The following is a 24,063-nucleotide window of genomic DNA, read 5'->3' as shown; positions in this document are numbered from 1 at the left end:
CTGCTTTAGTTTGGGGCTTTCATGATAGATGTTTTTGACATTGTCATCCTCTTCTGAGCTTGTGTTTTGATCTTCGCCGTCACCATAAAAACTTTCTATGTTCAGATTCTTTTATTGTTGTTGTTTTGTTTTTGTTCATCTTTTTTTTTTTACTTTCTTTTAAATTTGAGCTCTGTTTCCAGGGCACTGTCTCAGGCTCTTATGCCAGGAGATGCAAGGCCTGGCTGTTTATCAGGTGCTGCACTGATGTTGCCTGGAGACCCATCGGGAACCCTCATGTCTGGAGCTATGCTGAGGGGGTAGGATGCTGGGTATCTGTCACTGCTGTATGTCATAGGGGTCTGGCAGCTTACCTGCTACTGAGCCAGGCTCCTAGTGCTGGTGTCTGGAATGTGCTGAGGCCTGTGGGATATTTCTACGTTTCCCTGGAGTTACACTGAAGGACCTAGCAGTCTGGCCACTTGAAGCTGCTTGGTTTTCCAGGGCTATGCTGCAGCATGTGGAGGTTCTCCTGGCAGTTCTCAGAGCTGGAGTCTGCCTAGCTATGCGGAGGCATGTAGGTGTTCCTAGTGTTGGTGTTAGCTTACCCCACCATGCTGGAGCTCGGCATCTATCACTGGTTTGCTGAGGTGGGGCTTGCTGCTGGTTTTTTGAGATGCTTCCTACCCTGGAAAGTACTCACCTTTTACCCAGATGAGACCAACCTTTCCTGCTTGTCTTCCAAGTTTCATTCTGTCTTTTTGCTGCTGCTTCTGCTCCAGGATTTGTTTTGGGTGCTATTTTATGGTTGTTTAGAGGTGAATATGGGAGAGTGACAGTGATTTACTGCTTGCTCTGCCATCTTGGCTCCTGGAAGTCTATCCTTCTGCTTTAGAAGAAATAATGTGGATAGTGAAAAGAGTGCTGGTGTTGGACTCAAAGGAAATGAGTTTAAATCCTAACTTTTCAACTTTGCATCCCTTTTATCTTGAACAAGTCATTTAACTTATCCAGGCTCAGGTTTTTTTTTTTTATAAAATGGGCGGGTTGAACTATATTACCTTACCTTAACATCCTTTACAGCTTTAAATTATAATGTCTGAAATTTAAAGTTTGCCCAACACTTTGCACACTTAATTTTGTTTGAACCCTAGAGCTATGAAGTAAGTCCTTTGGATGAAAAATCAAGTGACTTGCTCAGAGTCACACAGTTAATAACCATCAGAGGTGAGATTTGGACACGTCTTCTCTATGCTAAGTTCATAACTCTCTATCTACCATGCTACATTGCCTTTAATACCTGTTATCCATCGACTTTATGGTCCACTCCTATTCATTTTCTAACATTCCTTATCTTAAAAACCTTAAAACAGTATGGAGAATAAATTTTTATGAGCTTATAAATAGATCATGATCTTTTTGAGTATTTTTGTATGCCAAACTAGCTAATAATACCTCAAGAGTGTCCTGATTGTCTAATTTTTCTTCATTCATTAGTGAATGCAAACCTATAAAATGGATTTCACCATGAAAAACATTTGCAACAACAGCTTGGCATTATACTATAAAAGAACCCCTACCTAGAGAGTCCAATAAGTTATTGTTTAAAAACACTCATGTTCAGAAGTAGAATTTCCCCCTTGGGGAAATTTTTGTCAAATAATGTTTGTCAAATAGTGTTAATTAGAATGAAAATTGTAGGTCACTCTACAATTAAGTTAGTCTTCAGCTATCTTATTCCACATTAAACCATCTGGAGAAATCATTATGTGGACCCAAGTTATATATCTTCAACAGAATAAAAATGAATGAGTAGAAATATTTTTCCATAATGTATAGTCCTAGAGACCTCATACCACAAATGCCACACATTGCATTGGAACCCAATAAATAATTGCCACACCTGACAAGCTTAATATATTATGTTTGCTGTCATCAAGAGATTGATTGTTCAAAGTGAAGAAGGCTGGAGATGGAACAAAATAACATAGTGTGGAGTTAGTGACAAAATGTAGAAATCATAACAGTCTAAAGTCCTCTCTTAAATTGGATGTGAATGTTAGATGGCACAGTGCTATTCCATCAAGGAAATGGTTACATTAGCAAGAGCTATAACTAAAGCAGGATAACCAGAACTTTGCCCTAGAATGTGCAGAATTTAGTGGATGCTGACAACATATAGTCTCCTTCATTAGGTAGAATTGATTTAACTTAGCTATTAAGAACTATGAGTAATAGGAAGCGACTAGACAGCATGTACCTTCCTGTCTAATCCTTTGCAGTAGTGACCACATCCCAGATGAGCTTATTCCCACTAATCTCCACCCTACTCTCTCACGTGGTGGCTTTTCCAGCACCAGACTCAAAGAGTCCCCACAGATGCCTGCCATAGGGCATGGTATTCTGAAACCTGATGTCTCTTTCCCTTTCCCTCAAATAACCTCGTTGTGTTGCTATCTGGAATCTTTGCTATTATGGTGTAAGCTTTAGCAAATAAGCCTGATTTGGCAGTAAGAACTATGAGGAACTATATTTAAGTGGGAAATGGAAAACTAAATATATTAAGGATGGTGTATTAGTTTATCTGAGATTCTTTTAAAAGGGCTATATGGATGTAAGATACTGTAATATTACTAACTTGTATTTCACCAGGGAGTGTTATATAACATAGGGTATTTGGGAATATGGGGTTTTCATCTCAATTCCCACATCAGTAGAAAGGAACATGGAGGTATGTGTGCTGCTGCAGCTTCCTCTTGGGGTGCTTATGTGGTTTTATTTTCCTAACCAAATGGAATAGGTAATGCTAAAGTAAGCATGCTGTGTCGTTGGCCATTTCTGGAGGCACCTGGTGATAAATGGTACTTTTAGCTAGGGTTGGATTGCATGCTGTGTTGGATAACTAGAGCAGATAAGTGGGAGGGGGTGTGCGGAGTTGTCTTAATACTACTGGAATTGGGGCATTATGATTCCAAAGGAATAGGAGCACAGTGCAAGAACAGCTGTTTGTCACTAATCCTTAGAGATTGTAGCACTATTTAATGATAAACACATGCAGATCTGAAGATTGGACAGAGTACTAAGTAACTAAGTGAAAGTAGAGGATTTTTCTTTTTTAAAGAAAAACAGAAATTCCAAGCCTTCTGGGCTTTAACACTTGCTGCCTGTGTAACCAAAATAGTGAAAGATTCTTTCCAGTTACATTTATTTCAAGTACAGAGGGATTAAGAAAAACTTAAAGATTGCCTGTAGACATGTTTCATTTAAATAATGGCATCTGGGAGATGGTATAACTCTAGTTTCCTTTGAAATGTAAAAGCATTTATTAAGTGTCTTCTCTGTTCTAGGCACTATACTAGAAACAAGTATGCAAATGCAAAAGTGAGATAGTCCCTGCCTCAAGGAACTTCCATGTCTATCACTGACTCCCAATGTGACATCTTTTATCTCACTATCTCAGCTCTTTATGAAAAACATAATCTAGTGCTTGATTATATATAGTGTACTAAAGTTACCTGTGTTCTCATCAATGGGAGTGCTCTTTCCACTTATATAGATTGCAACCCTCCATACCTTCTTATCCTGTGTGATTCTTGCCCTGTCTGTGTTTTTTTTATGTATCCTCAACAAAGGATCCATTCAATGTATTGGATGCCTTCCTTAAATATTTTGGGATACAAATGTAACACGTGGACTATCAACCTGTTCCTTATTATGGATACATAATTGGCCTCCTTTTCCAGTCATCTACATCCTTGATGGTGTTTTTTATGCCATTCCTCAGATGTAAGTCACCATTGGCAATAGGCCACAGTCTACTTTGCACCTACCACGTGTTTCTGAATCACTTGCAATCTGGATCTTTTAAGAGCAAGCTTCTATGATTCCATATAACATCTCTTGGAGACTACTGCTGTTAAAAGATCAACTTTTACTGAAATAAGCAGCTTGGAATCATTGAAAGCACTGCACAATTTCCCAAATTTAGCCTAGTCAGAAATTCTGTTCATTTTGGGGCTCAGTTCTTTGTCTATCTGAAGCACCTATTATAAACACATACATCTTCTCATGTATATTAATGAAGTCAGTTAATGAGTTAATGTATGTCTATTTTGTACTATCTTTTTTTTTCATCCACTTCGTCTTTCTAATGTATATGGTTACATTGATCTCTTGAATAAATATAGAATTCATTGAGGAAGCTTTTCAATGTTTTGGTTATATATTTTCTTGTATTGTTTCATGTATGTACTTCTGTCTCCTCAATTAGAGTATAAGACTTATTTCAAAGTACTTAGCATAGGTTCAGACACTCAGTAAAATCCTGATACAGGTCTCTTGGTTGAATGATTGATAGAGGATTCTATTAAGAATATTAACTTTCACATTTATGAAAGAACATGTGATTCAAATGTGTCCTATCCACTAGATAGTGAACACAACAATATAGTCTAAGGATGGCATAAGTTGTAGTAAGAATAGAAATTATTTACTATTGGAAACTTCATAATATTTCTATTAAAACATTTGTAATCTTTCATTGATTTTGCAAACTTCATAGGGCTAAATGGTTTCAAAGCTACTTTTACGCATGGCTCACCACCCAGAAATTGCCCAATCTATTACTTGTATGATAACTTACATTTATGTTATACTTTAAGGTTGACAAAATGCTTTCCATACTTTTATCATTTTATCCTCACAATAACCTAGGGAGGTCAATCAGTCTGTTAGTCAGCAAGAATTTATTAGGCACTTATTGTGGTCTAGAGCAGCTTGACACTGTGCCAAGTACTGGGGATGTAAAGAACAGCAAAAGAGTCCCTGTCTTCGACAAGCATACAGTATAATGGGAGAAACAGCATGTAAAAAACTAGTACATTCAATATAGAGACATTAGATGAGGCAAATCTGAAAGAAGAACGCATTAGCAATTGGTGGTAGAGAGGGGGAGTGGGGAAGGTTTCCTACAAAAAAGGAGGGATTTGACCTGAGTCTTGAAGAAAAGTAAGGAAATTAAGAGACAGAGTTGAGGAGGTAGAGAATTCTAGCCCAGTGTTAAAGGCATAGGAGAAGATAGATATAGAGTTTTGTATTCAAGAAACTACAGGTAGATAGATGTAGTTAGATCATAAAGACTCGGAGGGAAATAAAGCGTAAGAGGGCTGGACAGGTAGGAAAGGGCCAAGTTATGGAAAGCTTTAAATGACAGAGGACTTTACATTTGATCCTAGAGGTAATAGAGAGCTATTGAAGGGTGCATATGGGAACGTGAGGGAATGACACGTACAGAACTATTCATCCTGGCAGCTAAATGAGATAGACTAGAGTGGGGCAGACCTTGAAGCAGGAAGAACAATTAAAAGGCTATCACAGTACTCCTGGTTAAAGCTGATTTGGCCCTAAACTAGGGCTATTGTTAAATGAGTGGCAAGAAGGGAAAATGTATGAGGTGTTGAAATGGTAAGACTTGGCAACAGACTGGATATATTGAGTAAATTAGTGTGAGAATTTGGGATGCTATGAAGTCTGAGAGCCCAGGGAATGAAGGCTGGTGGTGCCCTTGATAGTAATAGATGAGTTTAGAAGGGAGGAGTTTGAGGGGAAGGATGAGTTCAGTTTTGGACATGTTGAGTTTGAGACGTCTATGGGACAGCCAGCTTGAGATATCCAGCTGGCAGTTGGAGATGCATGACTATAGCTCTGCAGTGAGACTAGGACTGGACATAGAGATTTAGGAATCATCTACAAAGAGATGATAATTCTCATCATTGATCAGGTCCATTACTGCTAGAGGCAGGCTGAGAGGGCAAGTGAGAAGGTGCTGCGGGAGGCTTAAGAAAAGATGAGTCATTTTCAGAGTCCCTCTCCCAGTCTGGTGTCCAGGGAACCTATTAAATCATCTGACATGGGGGAAAATCTGTTTGATAACTCCATTCAATTCAACAAAATGTATTGAGTGCTTACTATGTGCAATCATTTTGGGATCCAAAGATGAAAACTACTTCATCAATGAAGTTTCATTCTCCCTGGGGATACAATATATACAAGGATAATTAAATATAAAGTAATTTGAGGAACTGAAAAATAATCAGAATCAGGAAGTTTTGCCAAAAGAAAATGGGCACAAGTCATCAGTTGGGAAATGTTTGGTGCCAGTAAGGCTGACCACCAGCAGTGAAATCACACTGTTATAGTGTCTATACTTGGCATAAGGGTAAGTATCACCTTGATTATATATCCTAATCTATTCTCACTGAAACTAAGACTGCAAAGCTTTGGATAAGGAGGCATTCATTGTTAACTGGTCAAAAGACTTGCTGGGATAAGACGGGGTTCTTGCTAGAAGCCAATAATGATGACTGCTGCTATACCAAGCTCTTCTGACTTCCTCTTCTCGACAATTTTTCTTCCACTGGTGTCATTCATTTTTCTTTATGAATCCCAGAGATTTTAAGTGCCTTTGAGAGCATTCCTTCACACTAGGATAACTAGCTTGATTTCTCCAGTGACAGCTTTTACTGAGTTTTTCCTTTACTTATTTAATGTTAGCTCAAGTGATGAAAAAAGCAGGTGTTATTTTTAAAACTTCATCAAAGCCAAAGCACTATTGCCCTTAAATCTTTCTTTCCTATTAAGGAAAAGTTTGCACAAACCTACATATATATTTTTTCCTTTGAGTACAAGTATGTGAATTTTTAAAATGCCTCCAGCACTCACCTTTAGAACTGAATGTACTGTACATTTCACATGCTCATTTCAGAATAGCTTATGTAAACTTCTGGGTTATACACACACACATACACACACACACTTAAGTTTCCTTTCTATATTTTGTTTAATATTTTGGTTCTAATTTTATCCTGGGTATACAACACTTCAACAAGAACATTATTACTGTTTACTTTAATGGTGTGTCTTTATCCCACTGACATTTTCCTTTAATGATCTATGAGTCTTTACAAAAGACATATCATAAAAATGTTCCAGTTATTATGATGTGGTTTCTCTCCCCCATAATATATTTTAGCCATGTTTTTCACTGAGGAGACAGTGTGGTGCAATGGAAAGGCAACTAAACCAAGACTTGTGTTGGAATCCTGACTTTGCTATTTACTTAGGCAAGTCATTGAATTTCTCTGATGTTGGTTCCCTCATCTCTAAAATGAGGGGAGCTGGACTGGATAACTTTTGATATACTTTCCAACTCTGGGTTTATCATCTTAGCAAAAGGTACCTGACAGGGAAAGGATCACCCAAAGGGAGGAAAAGGGAAAATGGAGATATGGCAGACATCGTTCTTTTTACCAAGCCTTGCCCTATGACACACATTTGACTTACATCAGGTCAGAAGAATCAGGCAGATAGGATCTAAAGAAACAAGAAGGTCATTCTAAATCACAGATGTAGTAAGAATGAATGAATGAATGGATTGATGAAGCATTAAGCTCTTACTATGTGCAAAGCACAGGAGATATAAATAAAAACGTCAGACTGTCCCTGTTCTCAAAGAGCTCACATTCCAATGGAGGAGACAACACATATGGAAGGTTTCATCTGCAAGTCAGATGGAAAGGTCCTGTGGTCCTTAGGATGCAGCTGCAAAAAATATGTTAATTTTTTTCCACTGGAAAAAAATGATATCACTTTCTGATGTTGAATCACTTGAGAATGCCAAGGACTTTAGTGGCAAGAATTTTCTCCTCTGGGTGTTCAGTAATGGTGGCTATAGCACCTGCAGGAGTGGTTGCCAGGTTCCCTCTATGAAGGACTTGCTTTCCAGGATGATGGATGAGTGCACTGGCCTGGAAGCATTGTTATTGCCAAGGCTCTTGGGTTTAGGGTCCAGGGTTGCTTCCTTTGGGGTTTGAGAAGAAACGGTGATCAATGTGGTGGTGGCGACTTCATTTGTTGGCATATGCATCCTCCTTTCAGGGTACCTTGTTGCTTTAGTTAGGACAAGAAAAGGCTTTATACTGATGATCTTGGAATGCAGCAAGGAATTGAAGAGAGGTAGGTTGGGTAGATTGGGGATATTGGCAGCTAGGTGGTAAGGTGGATAGAATGCTAGGTCTGGAGTTAGAAAGACTCAACTTCATTAGTTCAAATGTGGCCTCAGACATTTACTAGCTGAGTGATCCTGGGAAAGTCACTGAACTTTGTTTCCCTTAGTTTTCTCATCTGTAAAAGGAGGTGGAGAAGGAAAAGGCAAGCCACCCCAGGATCTTTGTCAGGTTAGAGTGATATGACTCAATAACAACAACCTTGGTTGGGTAGAAGCACAGTGAATTTTTGTTGTTTGTTTTTAAAACTGAATCATTTTCAATTAACAAGCATTTTTTCTTTCCCTTTCACCTTCTACCCCCCTGGGGCTCCTCTCCCGCCTCCCCCCCCCCCCAATCCTCATGTGGGGAGTGGCCAACAACAAAACCTTTCTCACAAATGTGCATAATCAGGAAAAGAAAAGATTCCCACATTAACCATGTCCAGTAATATGCATCTTATTCTACATATTTAATGCTTTATCTTTGTGAGGAGGTGAGTAATATATTTCATTATCTGTCCTCTGGAATGCCTTTGACCAGTTTCCTGTCTGGAAAGTGCTCCCTCATTTCCTCCAACTCACAGAGTTCTTCTCTTCCTTTAAGACATAGCTCAGTCACCATCCTCTGCATGAAGCCTTTCTTGATCCCCTCAATTGCTACTGCCATCCCTCCCAAACTACTTTGTATTTAAATAATTTGCATATATACATATGGATTTATTTATTAACTTTTTATCTCTCCTGTGTATATTTTTACATGTAGTGATTCTGTCCACCTTAGAATCTAAATTTCAGGAAAGGAGAGATGGTTTCATTCATTCTGTTTATAGCTACAGTACCTGGCACATAGTAAATACTTAAATATTTGTTGATTAATTGGTTCCTAGGTCAATAAATGTATTTCTTTGTAGGAATGATTATTTGCAAAAGAATTAATTTTATAGAGTAGTATCACCAACCAACACTTTCCTAGATATCTTCCACATATTTGCTTACTGAATATTTTCTGATAACTTCTCTTCAGAGATGCCCATATTTATCTCCTGTCATGGGTAATATACAATTTTTAAAGGACATATTAAAAGATTACTAGGAAACTGCTAAAGGAAGTTGATTTTGAAGCTTAAAAGCATTAACTAATGGAAATGTTTTGAGATTTTCCTTCATGTGATTTAAGGAGTTTACTTTTCATTGTTATTGTGGAAGGCTCTTGCTAAATTATATTAATAATGGTGAGGGTAACTCAAAAACTATCTGACTAGTGTGTCAGTGGGAAAATATTTATATAATTAACTTTTTATTTATGATTTCAATAATTTAGGGAGACATGATTTCATTTGTGTGAACACTCTCTCCACTGATGCTGACAGCACCCCCTGCACATTTCAACAGAGGACCTTAATGAGTTTCTGATGCCAAAAATATCCATGAACCTTTGGCTAATCTTTTGGTGGTGAGTCTCTCTAATTTTTTCTAGGCTGGTACTTAGATGACAGACATATATTCTATCATCTGTACTTAAAGCATCTATATGGAGGAAAATGACAGAACTTTTGATTGGTGAATTGTAACTCCCAAACACCCAAGGTCACTCCTATAACCCAAAGAAGCACCTGGGTAGGAGGACTGTATTAGATCATAGATTTAGAATTGGAAAGAATATCAAAGGTCATCTAGTCCTATCTTGTCATTTTAGATAGAAACTGAAACCCAGTGGTATGATGTGACATACCCAAGTTCACATAGGTGTCAAGCATTCCCTCTCCCTTGCCCCCACCCCAATTTCAGATTTTTTGCTATATTTTGCCTAGGTTTTTTGCTTTTGTAGTCTCAGACAGTAGCTGACTGACCCTGGAAAAATTATTTAAGCTCTGTTTACTTCTGTTTCCTCATCTATAAAATGGGGACAATAATAACACCTACCTCTCAGGATCATTATGAGGACAAAACAAGATAAGATTTGTAAAAGTGTTTAGCACAATGTGTAGTACACAGTAGATGCTATATAAACATAATGATAGTAATACTAATAATGACTGTTCTTATTGTATTTAATATACATCTTCCGACTTCAGGGCCAGTGATCTTTTCACTATTCCATGCTATCTCCCTAGTGAAGAAATGCTGCTACAATATTCTTTGGAGTAGGGAGGCAATGTACTATAGTAGAAACATCATTGAATTTGGAATCAAGAGATCTGTGTTCCAATTCTGGCTCCTTCCTAGAAGTATGAGATTAGAACAAGTCACCTGACCTCTTTGAGACATAATTTCTTTATAAAATGAGGAATTGGTTAAGATAAGGTCCCTCCTAGCTCTAAATTCTCATGTTTATTTATTGCTTCAATTCTTCAGTGGACTGATGATGTTACTGATGTAGGTATCTTCTCCAATGTACCAACCCATCCATGCTTTCACCACTCTTGCCCATGATTTCTCGTAAATTCTCCTAAGGGGATTCACCCAACATGTCTTCCTCTGAATCTTTCATCATTATGTTGGTACTATGTAGAACATGGACCATGTCTCAGTTCACCCTCATTCTTGCTACGTGTGTGATTTAACTCCTTTTTTATTCAACTTTTTGACCCAACTCCATTGATGATATATTTTAAATTCAATGAAATGTAAAAGCTGCATTGACTAAATAGTGGAAATCAATAATGGCAATAATTAACTTAACAATAATGACGCTGTAGAATAATTTTTCAATTCAATTCAATCCAAAGGAGTGATCCACTGCCATTTTGGTAACATAAAGATTTATAGAATTCATATAGGTTTATCCCTATGTGGCATTATAGGGGACAAGGGGAAAAAAGACAATAGAGTTCCCTTCTGTTAAACACCAGCAGGACATTCTTTAGGCTGAATGTTCTTTAGGGACAGAGTTGTGCTATATAACCTTGGTGTTTCTGGAAATAATTGAATGCTAAGAGATTAGTTGATTTTTCTGTGTCTCTTGGTGAATATAGAGTATGGTACCACTATTTCTAAGAGCAATAAAAGGAGGAGCTGAAATAGTATTAAATGCCTCAAGTGATGCACTCACCCCAATCAAGTCCTAACTCCGTTTTATGAAGACTATTCAGGGTGGGATTTTATGACTTACTGAAATCTGAGAGAGTAAGTATTGACTTCCTGACTGATGAAATTAAAAATGTGATGGATGAGACCACAGAGCGAGGAGGATGAGTTGTTCAATCACAATCATCTATGTCAGCTATTAAAAATGAGATTACCCATATGTTGTCTCTCCAGATTGCTTGCCTGATTTACTTTCAGTTATCTATTCAATAAATGAAGGCAAGGGGAAGTTGGAACTGGGCATCGAAAGAGTGTAGTGATAGAGACCTTGTCATGAATTAGACCAGTAATTAAATTAGACCAGTAAATGAATTAGACAGTATGGTCCCCTAACAGGTTAGGTCAGAGAGTGGAATGAAAGGAGACACTAATAGGTCCTTTAACAGTTAACAAAAGAAAAGTTACTTAGCCACTGCATAGAAAAGACATTGAATAAAGGTCCAAGACTTAGTTTATGGAGAGCTCTTTGAAATGCATCTGTTCAACAGGGCAGGGTATCGTGACTTTCAGGGTCTTGGGCCCATATCACCAGATCTGAAGAGTCATCATTCAGTAGGGGGTGAGCCTTTTATGACCTTAGGTCACCATGAAGACATATCAACATTTCCTGAGGTCTTGAGCCTTAGCATGTTGGGTAAAACGAATCTTTGAGACAGTTTCATCACCTTTTAGGGAAAGAACTAACTTAACCTACATGGAGGGACATATGTGAACATGTGTGGGAGCCCTGATAAATAATGATCTGATCACAGGCAAGGATGAAAGGAGATGGTGACAGTTTCTGTTTACTTTCTCAGGGCAGATGTAGGGGGCTCTTGAGAATATTGAAAAAGAGGATTCCAGATTTCATGATATCTTTATTGAATGATATTGAATAAGCCATTTTAACTTCTCTGCCTTTTTTGGACCGGCTCCCCAATCTGAGTCATACAGTTTCATTAGCTAAGGTCTAAGTAGGATGCCTATATGTAGTGCCAATGTAAAATTTACAGTGCCCACAATCACAATAAAGACTGTGACTACAAACATTGCATTTCGTTCAGTTGCAAAAATATACCAAACTCTCCATATAGAGGACAGAACTGAAGCATTTATTTAAACACCAGAAAGCCAGTAAGCCTCTTTGATCATAGCACCAAAAATATTAAGAAGTCATAATAACACTTAGAGTCACAGCATCCTTCGGTCTTCCCACAAACCAATATTAAATCAATATTTACTCACAAACCTCTCTCTGTCCTTTCCTGAGCACCTCTCTCTCCCACCCTCTCTCTATCTCTGATTCCCAGCTTCCTGTGGGCTCTGCTTCCCTTCAGCAAACTCCTCCCATCACAGGATCCATGTGATTACATTCAGCCTATCAGGGGGCGGAGTTTATCTTCACAGCAGGGAAGCTTACTGTAGGCTCTGCTGCACCCCTCAGCAAATTTCCTCCATCACAGGCTCCATATGATCATATTCAACTTATTAGGGGGCAGAGTTTACTTTCAAAGCAGGAAGGTCTTCAAATTTCCCCTAGGTGTATTAATATGCAGGGAAGATCTTCAAATCCCCATTCCCATTACACCATACTACCTTTTAAAAAATAATTTTATTATTTTTCCAGATAATAAGCATTTATCTCCTCTCCCTCTCATTTCTCCTCCCTCCAATTGAACAATTAAAAATAAGAAAAAGCAATTCTTATAGGAAATATACTTAGTCAAATAAAACAAATTCTCTCACTGATCATGTCCAAAAATGCAGATATTGTATATTTTCAGTCCAGTCTCATTAGCAGAAGGCAGGTTGCATGTTTCATCTTTAGGCATTGGTATTCATGGCTTACACTTATCTTCTTAAGTATTTAAAAATTATCCTGCTTTATAATGTTGCTGTCAATCTATAAATTATTCTATTTGTTTCATTCTTCATCAGTTCATAGAGTTCTTCTAAGTTTTTTTCTTAAATTGTCCATTTTGTCATTTCTTACAGGATAATAATACTCCACTACATTCACATACAAAAATTTGTTTAGTTATGCCTCAATAAATGGATATTCCTTTAGTTTCTGGTTTCTTCAAAAAGAGATGCTATAAATGTTTTTGTACATATAGGTCCTTTTCATCTTTCTTTGATCTTTTTGGGGGCATAGGGGTAATAGTGGTGTAGATGGGTCAAAAAGTTATACATGTGTTCCCAGCTTTCTGCTTTCCTTTTAGTGTTGGTTGCACTGCTTTGTCTGTGCAAAACCCTTTAAATTTAATATAATCAAAATATATATTTTACATCTCTTGTTTGGTCATAAATGCTTCCCTTTTCCATAGATCTGACAAGTAAACTATTCCTTGCTCTCCTATTTGTTTATGGTATTGACCTATATGTCTAAATCATGTACCCATTTTTACTTTATCTTGGTAAATGGTATTAAATGTTGGTCTATACCTATTTCTATTTCTATTATTTTTTTATTTCTATATTTCTTAATTCTAATTATATATTCTTAATTCTATATTAAATTTTTCTATATTTCTACCCCATTGCTTTCCAGTTTTCCCAGAAGTTTTTGTCAAATATTCAGTTCTTGTCGCCAAAGCTTAGGTCTTTGGGTTTATCAAACACTAGATTTACTATGGTCATTTACTATCCACCACTCTATTTCTTAGCCAGTACCAAGGTCTCTTCCATTCTAAATAAAGTTTTCTTGACCTATCAAGCCCACTTGGTTACTGGCCCTTCTCTCTCCTTTCTATTGCTAAATCTTGAAAAAAGTTGTTTACACCTAATACATGCAATTCCTCGCTACTCCTACTCACTCTTTAAGCCTTTGTAATTTCCTCAGGGTTACCAGTGACATCCCAATCACCAAATTCCACAACACACTTTCAGAAATTCTCATCCTCCTTGTTATCTTTACAATTTCTGACACTGAGAATCGTCCCCTGCATCTGGAAATTCTGTTCTACCTTGGCTTAGGAGACACTATATTCTCTAGGTTCTACTTTTTATTGATCTTTTTCTGTCTCCTTCACTTGTCCTTTTCCCAACTCATTGTGGATAATCCTAAGAATATATTCTTAGTGCTCTCTCTCTCTCTCTCTCTCATTGTATACACCTCTGTGTTTTCAACTACCTTCTCTGTGCAAACCATTCTCATTTTTTTTATCTCCAGACCTACATGTCCAACTGTCTTTAGGACATCGTTATCTGGTTGTATCATCAATACCTAACACTCAATATGTCCAGAACCAAAATCATCATCTTTTCCCCTAAACCTTCTGAGTTTACTCCATGGCACCTTCACTCACCCAGTTTTCTATTCTTAAAACCTTGGCATTATTTAATTTTCTTTGACTTTATTCCTTCCCTCACCTCACAAATTTAAACAATTAACAGGTTCTGTTGATTCCATCTCCTTGATATCTCTTGAATTGATTCTCTATATTTTATTCCTCCATGTTAACACCCTATTAATATCTGGGAAAAATACTTAATCTCTCTGTGTCTCAGAATCCTCATCTATAAAATGAGTGGCCTGACCTTAGCCTCTGATGTCGTTTACAACTCTAAATCCTATGGTATTTGTAACCTTTTATATATGTGCCAAATTTAATCAAAATTTATACAATTCTGAAAAATGTGACAACTTTAAAAAATTTGGCCACCATTATGGTTCAAAATGACCACACTTGAGGTAATCTCAACATGCGGTAATAAGGATTACATTTATACAAAACCTTCAAAAAAACAGTATAGAAAAATGTCAAGTTGAGATGAAAGAACAGTGTTTTATGCAATCAATAATTTACATATTTAATTAATACAAACTATTTTCTCCCAATTAATTTGAACAGGTGTTCTCTAGGAGGTCACCCTTTTTTTTGGCTCATGCTAGCCTTTTTTCTTATTATTCTTTCCCCTGAAACTCTTCACAAAAATCTCAGATAAAACAGTTATACTGAGTTTGCAGTGGGTTGCTTTGGGTTTTTTTTTATTGTCTTAAAGTCTCACCTATGTTGTCTCATTATACAGAGGAACTCTTGAGGAAATTGACATGGCTATAATTAGAATGTCATTAAGTCTTAATGACCAGGAAGGTCAAGGAAGAATATGTGTTCAGGGCTTGGTGACCTGAGGGTATAACTTAGGAGAAAGATAATAAAGGCTTGGGATGGATGTTGGAGCGGCCTTCTGGTTCACATCAGGGGACTGAACTTTTGCAGTTTGCCCTTATTATGATACAGTAAGTCTTTCACAAATACTGTCAGGGTAGTGGGCAAAGCCAGTAAGAATGAGGAGAAAATATGACTGGAGGAATATTTTAAAATTAATACAGTTAAAAGAAATCATATGTACACAGACTTACTGCCTAGCAGAAGGGGTCCTTAGAATACCTATGTGATCTTGGGGAAGTCACTGAACTTCTGTGTGCCTTGATGTCTTCATCTGTAAATGATACTTTCCACTCGTGTGACCTCAGGCAAGTCATTCAGTGTCCATAAGGCTTAGTTTCATCATCTGCAAGATGAGCGTGTTAAATTAGATGGTCTTTGACCTCCCTTTCAGTTCTAGATCTATGATCTTATGAATGTACTAAAGTGATGATTGATAATCAGCTTATAAATGTTTTAATAAGTATTTTAATATTTTAAACATTGCATCAAAAACTATAGCAAGGGTTCGCTATGTTAATGGTTCTCAAACTTCTTACATTTGTAAAATACTTCACTTTAAAAACTATTTTCTTTACAATTTTGAACTTGAAAAATAACAAAAATGTAAGTCAGTTTTGCTATGATTCTTGTTTTGAAGAGTCGAATTTGTTCCAACTAAATTGATATATTCGGGTACAATTTGAGCATCATTGAATTCCTCATTTGCTTGTATATGATTCCTCCACGAGGAAATAATTTCAGATGACCCTTCTTCCACTACTTCACAGTAAATCACAAGTTGCTATCCTTCTGATAGCACCCACTTCCACAAGCAAACTTCTTCGTTTTTTCAAGGTAAATGCCATATTTATTATTTTCTTCTGGTGCAGTAGGAGCTGTGAGCGGAACAGATCTAGTTTGTACCTATCCCCTTAGTTTTCAGTTCTTTGTTGCAACAAAAATAATGCAAAGAAAATATTTACAATGTGAACCTCTTCCCTATCAAATAGTATACATAGTTGAGTAACTTTCGGGGTATGTAAGCAGCTAGGTGATACAGTGAATATAGTGTGGGACCTGAGTTAGTAAAATCTGAATTGAAATCTGGTCACAGACACTGAGTCCTTGAGCAAATTAGTCTTCCTTAGTTTTCTCCTCTGTAAAATGGGAATAACAACACCTACCTACCCAGGGTTATTGTGAGGAACAAATGAGATAATAATTGTAAAGTACTTTGTAAACTTCAAAGTGCTATGTACAATCTAGTTGTGACTATATTCGCAACTCCTCCCCCTTCCTCACCCCAACCCCTGCCCCTCAGAAAAAGACTGACAAGTTCACAATCTTAGTGTATTAGTAAGCCTTTCTCCTAACATCCCTTCCAAAAATTGTCATTTCTCTCTGTGGATCACTTTTGTCAATTTGATGATTGTGATGTGAAACCTCGGAGTTGTTTTAATGTGCATTTCCCTTATCATTAATGATTCAGAGCATTTTTCATGTGGTTGTTGGTAGCTTGCTTCTACCTCTTCTGATGAGTCTTTGCTTAGAGTAGGCTTCATTGTCTCCATTCAGGACTCTTTTGCTTGCTATTTCCAGTTCAGGCTTATGTTGGATCTAGGGGCTCCTTTGGACTTTCATTTCCCCTGGGGCCTCCCCATGCTAGATTCAGCTGCTGGCTTCTGGACCACTCACCTGAACTCATTCTGGCTGGTTTGGTTGGCCTCCCCTTTCAGCCCTTGAGACTTCTGGCTCTACTTTTTATGTAGTCTTGAGCTGAATGAAAGAGCCTAATGATGTTTCTCTTTGGATTTCTTGATTATTATTTGATCTGATGCCCATTTTATGTCATTGGTAGGGTATATGTGGGATGGTTGTAATCTTCTATGACCATCTATGCTGCCATTTTCAAATCTCTTCCCTTCAAACAAAACTTTAGCAGAATTCTTTTCAAAAGAGTTTAAATTTTTTTTAAGATGATTTAAGGCTTACATATTGTGCTAAATAACATGAGTAATTTATATCTATGTATTTAACAACAACTTATTCTCTCTCTTTTTTTTTTGCCTTTTGGAGGGCAATTGGTGTTAAGTAACTTGCCTAAGGTTACACAGCTAGTGTTTTTGTGTGGATGTTAAGTGTCTCAGGCCGGAACTGAACTCGGGTCCTCCCGACTCCGGGGCCAGCGCTTTACTCAATGCGCCACCTAGCCGCCCAACAACTTATTCTTAATATATGACTATAACAACTGTTTTGAGAAAACATTTTATTATTTGCTCTTAATAAGTATTTTAGATTTGATCCCAATCTAAAAGTGAAATTTGATATCGATCCCATATTAGTGAAGGGAATAAGCATTTATTAAGCACCTATTGTGTCAGGTATTGCGCTAAAGTGCTTTGCAAATATTATCTCATTTGATCCTCTAAAAAACCCCAGAAGGCAGGGGCTATTATTCCCATTTTACAGATGAGGAAACTGATATACATAGGAGTTAAGTGATTGCCCAATGTTACATAGCTAATGAGTATTTGAGGCTGGATTTGAACTGAAATATTCCTGATTCCAGGTCCACCACTCTCTCTGCTGTGCTATCTAGCTGTCTCATTAAATTTCTGTAGATCACTTTGTAAGATGTGCCAGAAACATTTTTATTTACTCCATTCCCTACATAAAGACATTTTTTAGAGTTGGTTGGTTGTTGTCCTCCATGCTCTGAAAGGACCAAAACGACATCACTATCAGGGTCAAGGTACAGTGTGTCCAACTGTGACTGATGAGATCAATATGAATTCGGAATGCTCTACCATAGGTCAAGTATGAATAGTCTGTAGGAACATTTGGAGAGATGTGTCTATATGTGTGCCTCTCATATTTCTTTTGAGCTACTGCAATTCTGCTTTGCTCATAAAGCACAACTTCTTTGATGGGTATGCTATGCTGGGAGGTCCTTTGCCAGTGTCTCTCATGTCATACAATCTATTTTAAAGTTCTTTAAAGAGACCTTAAGAGTTTCCTTGTATTGCTTCTTCTGACCTCCATGTGATGTGAGCACTCTCCTTATGTGAGTTCTCCATGAAATAGTCTTTTATGCAAATATACATTAGACATTCTAACAGCATGAATAACCCATCAGAATTACATTCTTTGCAGTAGATTTTGAATGACTGGCAATTCAGCTCTAGAAAGAATATCACTGTCCAGTATCTTATCTTGCCAGATGATCATTAGAATATTTTAAAGACAATTAAACTAGAAATGAATCATTTTCCTGGCATGGGGCTGGTATACTATTTAGGTTCCAGAGGCATACTGCAATGAAGTCGGCACAATGTCTCTGTGGACCTGGGTCTTCAGTCTGGTAGGCAGTTCTAATGCCTTTTTTCTCTCACACTTTTCTTCAGAGTCTCCCAAACATTGAGCTAGCACTGGCATTGCATGTGTGAATTTCAGCATCTTGGGGAGGCTAAGTGGAGCAGTGAATACAGCACTGGCCCTGGAGTCAGGAGGACCTGAATTTAAATCCAGCCTCAGACACTTAACACAAAACTAGCCATGTGACCTTGGGCAAGTCACTTAACCCCAATCATCCTCCAAAAAAAAGGGAAAAAAATCATCATCTTTGTGTGCATCCATCTAAAGTATACTTCCATGGTAATTGAACTTATCCATAGCATTCAAAAGTTTTCCATTTTCTCTGATGTTTCCATGTATGGATGGTGCGGTGCTGGCTGGTAATGGAAAACCTCTGTTTTCTTGGTGTTAATTATTGGGCTAAAATTAGCAAAAGAGGCAGAGAATTGACACATACTCTGTTACATCTCAACCTCAGAGGCTGTATTAAGTATGCAATTATCTGAGAACAAAAAGTCATATACTGAGTCTCCCTCCACTTATTCTTGGGTTGTATGTAGCCTTTTCAAATTAAATAGTTTACCATCAGTGCAGTAGCTGACCTTGATGCCATATTTGTCCTTGTTGAAGGTGTTTGATAACATTGCTGAAAACATCTTGCTAAAAACCATGGGCGCCTGCTTCACTCCATTGGTGACTAGGTAAGCAGGAGAGCATCATCTATCATCCAGAATGCAGGCAAGCATGTTGTTGTGAAATTGATTTCCTTTACTCTGTTTTCCACATAAGTAAATGTTTTAAGAGCATTACTTCAGTGAATTATGTTCAAGTTTTCACTTTAAAAATTAGGGAGCTGGGGCGGCCAGGTAGCACAGCAAGTAAGAGCACCGGCTCCAGTGTTGAGAAGACCTGGAGATCGAATCCCGGGCTCAGACGCTTAGCACCCACCCAGAAACACCTGGCCGTGTAACCTTGAGCAAGTTACTTAACCCCAATTGCTTTAAAAAAAAATTAGGGAGCTTTATTTTGAAATTTGCTTTGTTTTAGTTATAAATGAAAATGTACTTTCCCAGCATCATGAAACTCCATAAAAATTCTACTCTTTAAAACAAACCACAAGATCACCAAAAATAAAACCACATTGGTAATAGTTTTGCCAGTTTAATATTTCTTCAATTTGGGGGAAAAAGTGAAATATTTTATTTTATTATCAGAGTGTGATTATTAACTTGTTATTTCTTCAAACATTGCAATTTTACCTTGTGTGTCTGTCAAGAAAAAAGTATAGCCAAAAATATTCCAACACACATTTTTGTTTTTGATATAATTAAAAATTAGTCTAGTATCTTACATGTAAAAGGTGCTTAATAGACAAGACAAACTGAAAACCAAGTCATTGTATGTCATTCATCATTAGTTGTGTTCTATGACTGTTTCTAAATCCCTTATGGGTTCATTTTTTTTGTTTGTTTGAATTTTTCCTGTGGCAATCTGGTGAATGAAGCATATGTAACACTTCTCAGAATAATGTTTTTAAGTACATAAAGTACATGGGATTATAAAGGAAACAAATAAAAGTAGTTACGACAAACATGATTTTTTTTTTCTGATCCCACTTTAACAACCTCTGAAATCTATTAATGGACCCCATAGAACTGAATTAAGAACCATTTGTCTAGACAATTAAGGACTCAACTTTTCTGTTATGTGATCTATCTCAACTATGGTTTTCCACATTGGTCCAAACTACACATAGTCAGAAAGAATAAAGTAGGAGGGCTTTTCTCCATTACAATATATTTCTTTGTGAAGCTTCATGGGTTGTTATTCATAAGTCCACAGTATGAGAAACCTGGTGCTCTGAAAAGTGAAATGTCATCCATCTTATGTCCAAATTCTCATTAACTCTGATTTTTAAATCTAAATTAATTAAATATTTACTTTACAATGGTCAGAGGCCATTTTGGAGAAAGGGATAGGGAAGAAAAGAGGAAGAATTACTTCTAAATCAATGTAAAAATATCCATTTATATTGATAAATAATTTTAGACCATTTAATGAGAATTCATTTTATCTTTGCTTTAACCTCATGATGAAAGTAAGTTAAATATTGTAGGTATACACAGACTGTGGATAGATATGCTGGCATGTGTGGATTGGGGAGGCGGGGGAACTATAATCAAACCACTAGTGATTCTTGTCCCAATGTATGCCTGCAATCTAGTCCATGTTCTTTGCATGCCTAGGAGTCTAATCTTAATTTTACACACAGAGAAGCATCCTTACAGAGACTAACTTATCCAGAGTCACACCACAAGTCAGTGGATCAACTGGAACTGGAACTCCTAGCATTAGTCTTCCTGCTATACCACAGGTATGTGATGCAGTGGACATATTGCTGGGCCTGGAATCAGAAAGACTCATCTTTGTGAGTTCAAATCCAGCCTGAGATACTTATTAGTTGTGTGACCTCGTGTAAGGGTTATGGGATTTAAAGATCTTCCATGCCCTATTGGACTTGCTGATGTAGCAGGAAGGGGCAGAGCAAGAGGAAGCAGAAGCCAAGCTAGAGTTCCTGCAGTGGCTAGCAGTGGCGGCGATGGCAGCACAGCAGCAGCAGAGGCAGTGGCAGCGGCAGCGCCAACCCCTTTTTGAATCAGCCAGAATTTCTGCTAAGGACTTCTGCTGAGGACTGTCAAGGGCCGGAGCTGCTGGGAGCACGCTTCCTGGACACTGGGTGGTTGCTGTGAGTGGGGAGAGGAGGACCTTTGCCTGAGGTAGCCTGTTCTGTTTTAAAGGCTTGAGAATGTGGGTGCTTTCTACTTTGTGCCAACTTCATAACTTTCTACCTGTGCCAACTTCATAACTACTCTGATGGCTTTGACTTTCTGGTTTTGGGACTCAGTCTTTTGGTATTTTAATAAATGTTCCAGCTTATTCCCCCATATAGCAAGCTTGATATATTTTGTGATGGATAATTATATTAGCATATCTGTAATTTCCATAGGCATTGTGAATATTGCATTGCTGATACACCTTGGGTAAGTCACTTAACCCTATTTTCCTCAATTTTTCATCTATAAAATAGAGAAGGAAATGGCAAACCATTCCAGTATCTTTTCCAAGAAAATTCCAAATGGAGTCATGAAGGGTTGCACATGACTGAAAACACTGAACAGCTACACTATACAACAATGTAGAAAAACTACTTGTATAATAATAAAGATAATAACAAAACAACAATAACGTTCATTTACATAACATCATGGTTTACAAAGCACTTACATATTTTTTTTCTTTTTTGTTTTTTACATATTTCTTTCTAAATTTTAATCTGAAGACTCAGCAAGACAGGTATTATTACCATTTTAAAGATAAAGAAATTAAAGCCAAAGAAGTTAATTTACTTGTTCAAGATCACAAAACTATAATTATTGGTCTCAAACAATATTCTCACTTAATGATAAGAAGGTATCCCTGGTATATAGGGCACTAATCTGTCCTTTCTCTCTATCTTCTAGCAAAATAAAGTATCTCAAGAACCAAGAAATGGTGAGGGAAGGAATGATTCATCCCCAGCAACATAATAAAATAAGCATTACAGGACAAAATGTTAAAATATTTCATGTGGGTATTTCTTAGGAGAGGATGAAATGTGGCTGCATACTTATCAATATTTGCCCTGTAGAAATTAGCAAAGGTGTGTTCCATTTTAAGAAACACAATATGCAAAACTCCAAATTTACTAACCAGATAAATATTTGTGTGTGTGTATGTGTGTGTGTGTGTGTGTGTGTGTGTGTGTGGAGAGGATTGCTGCAAAGTAATTCAATTAAAAGCACATTGAGAGGGGTGGCTAGGTGGCACAGTGAGTAAAGTGCCAGCCCCAGAGTTGGGAGGACCCGAGTTTGGTTCCGGCCTCAGACACTTAACACCCACACAAAAAAACCTTGGGCAAGTTACTTAACCCCAATTGCCCTCCAAAAAAAAAATCACATTGAGATCGTTAATTGCACTAGTACATTTAAAGTATGATTCCCTTCCAGAAAATTAGTTGACATATCATTTTTCAAAAACACATGGACTTCTAAAACAAGGTAGAATTTGTATAGCACTCTTCTATCAACTAACTGAGATGGATTTATCTTTTTCTATGGAACTTAATAAAATAATAAGTCAAGCAGGTGCCTTTGAAAGATTATTATCTCTGTAATTGGAAGATCAGTTATTCAAGCTATTTCATTTAAAACTCTGCTTAGAGTTTTATTCTATTTTATGAAACCCACCTTAGATTTGGGGCACAGATTTATCTATGATTTTGTGTGACCATCCAAAAACACAAATGAAGAGAGAAGATATGTATGTCTTGGGAAATTATTGGTTGTTGGATCCTTAGAGGCAAATTTGCCATTTTCCCAGCATTGTTTTCATGTTTCAGCTGAAAACTAGGCACAGAACACAATTTGTTTCTTTTAGGAGAATGAAAACTCCTTAGGGAAGGTTCTGTTATATGGCTTTATTTAAGTCACCAGCAAGGCCTGGTACCTATTAGGTGTTTAAATAAAGCTGCTGGATAGAATTTAATTGAATTATCAAATCAGACTACATTTAAAGTAGTTTACAATCAGTAGTCAATATGTTATTGTGGAGGTTACACTGAGTTCTAGATATCCATCTAATAGAAGGCAAACTCTAGTAGATTTTAACAAGCAGCAATTGCTTCAAGTGTGTGGCCAGTGACAGACTTTAATTCACAAGCAAGTTTCTTGTGTAGGAACCAAGCTATTATCCAAGGACTAATCTAACTTGCTTTTCAGCTCATCATCAGATACATGATCACCAGGGGATGAATTTTTGAGCCATGGAAAATTATGAGGGGTCATAATGTGTGAGAACACTTACTAGTGAAATCATGGCTCTTTAAAACCAATCTAGCTGATATTATGGGTCTACTATGGGGAAGTTATTGTGTTAGGTGCTAGAAGTAGGTAAATGAGAAAAAAAAATGACATGGTTCCTTCTCCCAAGGAACTTCTAATCTAGTTGGGGGGATGAAGTATTATACGCAAATATCTATAAAGCAAATTGTAAAAAGATTCAGTCCTATGAGTCATATTCAGTCATGAGTGTTTATACAAGATGGCAATGTGTACGTGACTTCAAAAACATATAAAGAAAAAAATTGCCAAGAAATGTAAATATAAAAAAGAATAAGCCCTGGAGTTGTAATATCACTGGTATATGGAATTCCCAGTGAGGAAATTCACTTTACCAAGGAAATATTTAGACCAGTGGTTTTATCAATGCAAGTCAGCATCTAGAACATGGAGAGTGAGTGGTCCAAGGTGTAGCAGCAAGCACCCTAGCATACCCAGGCTGGCTGCCAACATGGTTCTTAGATCTGCTTTTCTTAAAGAAAGCAATTCAAAATGGGTTAACAATCTTGCTTTAAGCAAACATATGTCA

General features: G+C 37.2%; 1 pseudogene; it reads right to left on the bottom strand.

The window, feature by feature from the left end:
• LOC138171009 (G2/mitotic-specific cyclin-B2-like) overlaps window positions 1-19,268 on the bottom strand; it is a 96,978-nt pseudogene extending 77,710 nt beyond the window's left edge.
• Window positions 19,269-24,063: the final 4,795 nt, after the last annotated feature.

Source organism: Petaurus breviceps, unplaced genomic scaffold, assembly GCF_028583685.1.
Source record: "Petaurus breviceps papuanus isolate PSGF00001 unplaced genomic scaffold, PetGlider_PUasm1.0 126, whole genome shotgun sequence".
Taxonomy (NCBI): domain Eukaryota; kingdom Metazoa; phylum Chordata; class Mammalia; order Diprotodontia; family Petauridae; genus Petaurus; species Petaurus breviceps.
This window is presented reverse-complemented; position numbering and strand designations above follow the sequence as displayed.